This window comes from Microcebus murinus, chromosome 2 (genome assembly GCF_040939455.1).
Source record: "Microcebus murinus isolate Inina chromosome 2, M.murinus_Inina_mat1.0, whole genome shotgun sequence".
Taxonomy (NCBI): Eukaryota; Metazoa; Chordata; class Mammalia; order Primates; family Cheirogaleidae; genus Microcebus; species Microcebus murinus.
The window spans coordinates 113,833,543-113,836,434 of NC_134105.1; positions in this window are offsets into that span (position 1 = coordinate 113,833,543).

The following is a 2,892-nucleotide window of genomic DNA, read 5'->3' on the forward strand; positions in this document are numbered from 1 at the left end:
GCTAACAGGGACATCCATTCACCTCTTTACACTACAAAGAAACATAAATATAACAGTACAAAGTGAACTCAAAATAAGAAATAGGAAATTTCTGGGTTCAGAAATGAAGAGGGAATTTAAATCCAAAGAAATAAATTGGACGGGCGCGGTGGCTCACGCCTGTAATCCTAGCACTCTGGGAAGCCGAGGCGGACAGATTGCTAGAGGTCAAGAGTTTGAAACCAGCCTGAGCAAGAGCAAGACCCGTCTCTACTATAAATAGAAAGAAATTAATTGGCCAATTAACATATATAGAAAAAATTAGCCTGGCATGGTGGCGCATACCTGTAGTCCCAGCTATTCGGGAGGCTGAGGCAGAAAGATTGCTTGAGCCCAGGAGTTTGAGGTTGCTGTGAGCTAGGCTGACACCACAGCACTCACTCTAGCCTGGGCAACAAAGCGAGACTCTGTCTCAAAAAAAAAAAAAAAACAGAAGTAAATTTATAATGTTATGGTCAAGGGAAATATTGGGCTAAATAGACCCTTTGGGCTATAGGTTAGAATCTGAAAATCCAACTGAACAAACATATGGACCACGTGACATGAAGATTTCAAAGTATGACCCCTGCATAGAGCCAGGAGCTTTAGAAGAACCATGCTGTGAGTAAAATGGGGTCCAAAAGAACTTTGACTTTTACCACAGGGAGCATCAAGGAGATTCATTTTATATGGACTTCTGGGCTGAGAAAATAGGCTCTCAGGAGAAACAGAAACTTCAGGCCTATAACTTACATGGATGTGGAGTCCAATTTCATACTCTCCACATGGTCTTTCAATTCCCAAGGCAAGAAATTGACAGACCCATAAAATAGCTAGAGTATATGGCAAAAGCAGGTGCAGAATTGCTTTTATATACTTCAAGGTATGTGGAACTCCCAAAGGAAAAAAATCTCCACTGAAGATAAGATCAAAAATTTTAAATCACATAAATGGAAATTCTAAGATGAGACAGTGCTACAAAACACAAAAATAGGATGATTACCTCAAATATTAGAGATAATAGAACAACTTCCAATGCAATACAATAGAATAATCTCAAAACAATAGAACAATATCAGGATAACATAAAATGAGTTTAAAATTATTAAAGAGATAAAAGAATAAATATAAGTCATAAAAGAGCTATAAAAATAAAATTTCTTTAAAAAATATAACCATAGAAATTAGACTAGATATAGCTGAAAAAGAAATCAGAGAACCAGAAGATACATTGGAGAAATTATCTAGCATGCAATGTGAGAAATAAAGTGATAGAAACATTAAACAAAAAGTTAGGACACATTGGGGTTTGTATGAAAAAGTTGAATATATAATTAATAGAAACTCCAAAGAAAAGGAATCAAGAAAATGAAAGAAAATTCAAAGAGGTAATGGCTGAGAATTTTCCTGAATTTGTTACAAACATGAATCCTCAGATTGAATAGTTTTGACGGAATAAGTTTTAATCTAAAATAAAACTCAAAGATATTATGATGAAAATTCATAATACTAAGGGCAAGAAAAATATCTTAACTACATTCAGACAGAGGAAAATAAATCCACTATCAACAAAGGGACAATAATTATACTGACATATTTTTGTCAATATAAAAAGACAGGAGAACATATCTTTAAAATACTGAGGGAAACAGCCAGGCATGGTGGCGCATGCCTGTAGTCCCAGCTACTCGGGAGGCTGAGGCAGTAGGATCCCTTGAGCCCAGGAGTTTGAGGTTGCTGTGAACTAGGCTGACGCCACAGCACTCACTCTAGCCTGGGCAGCAAAGTGAGACTCTGTCTCAAAAAAAAAAAAAAAAAAATATTGAGGGAAAAACAGCTCTAAAGTTAAAAACTCTGTACTCAGCTAGACTATAATTCAAGAACGCAAAATAAAGCTTTATTTTTTGTTTTTGTTTTTTTCACAGAGATGAGTGAGAATTTACCATTCACAGATCCTCACTGAAAGAACTCTAAAGCACAATTTTCAAAGTAAAGGAGATTTAACAAAGAAGGAATCAACAGGTTGGAAGATGCAACCATGTACAAACACTAATAAATCATTACCTAAAGAATAATTAAAATAATATAAATTATAATTAATTGATAATTTAAGTAGGTGAAAGTAAACTATCTGAAAACAGTAAGTTGGAATAAGTGAAAACTGGGAAGGAAATCAGTAATTGGATGTAAAGTTTTCTGAGGTTTTTATATTATACATTAGCTGCCATGATTAGTGGGGTATTCATATTAAAATGTAAAAGTAACCAGTAACAAAATAAAGATAAAAGTACATCACTTCCAAGTTGGTAGAAGGAAAGCGCATAGGTGGAAGGAAGAAAGAAAGAAAAGAAAGGAAAAGGAAAGGAAAGGAAAGAAATATAATCAATTAAATTGCAAGGTAAAAGGGGAAACAATAGCAAAGAGAAGACATAGTAAATAGAAAACACACACTAGTAAGGCAGCAATAGAATATATCAGTAATTCCAAAAAGTGCAAATAAGCCAAGCATTAATTATGAAAATATGATGCCTAATTGAAAACTTAAGTATGAAAGAATTCTTGCAGTGAGAGAGTACTTAGGTAAAATGTACAAGCACACAGCAGTGTAGACTGCTAAGTGTGCATGCGTGTGCAAGTACAGCGTCACTCAGGCACAGGAGGGAGCTCACCACATCCAGGACAGTGGCCACCTTTGGTGGGAAAGGAAGAAGGGGAATGGGGGTGGGAGGACAGAGAAGGAGATTTAGCTCTTACTTCAAAGAATATTCTAAAACACATAGGGCAAAATGGCAATATATGTTAAGTCTAGCTGGTGTACACACGAATGTCTTATATCAATGCTTCCCAATCGTTTTTACTTCATGGCACACATAG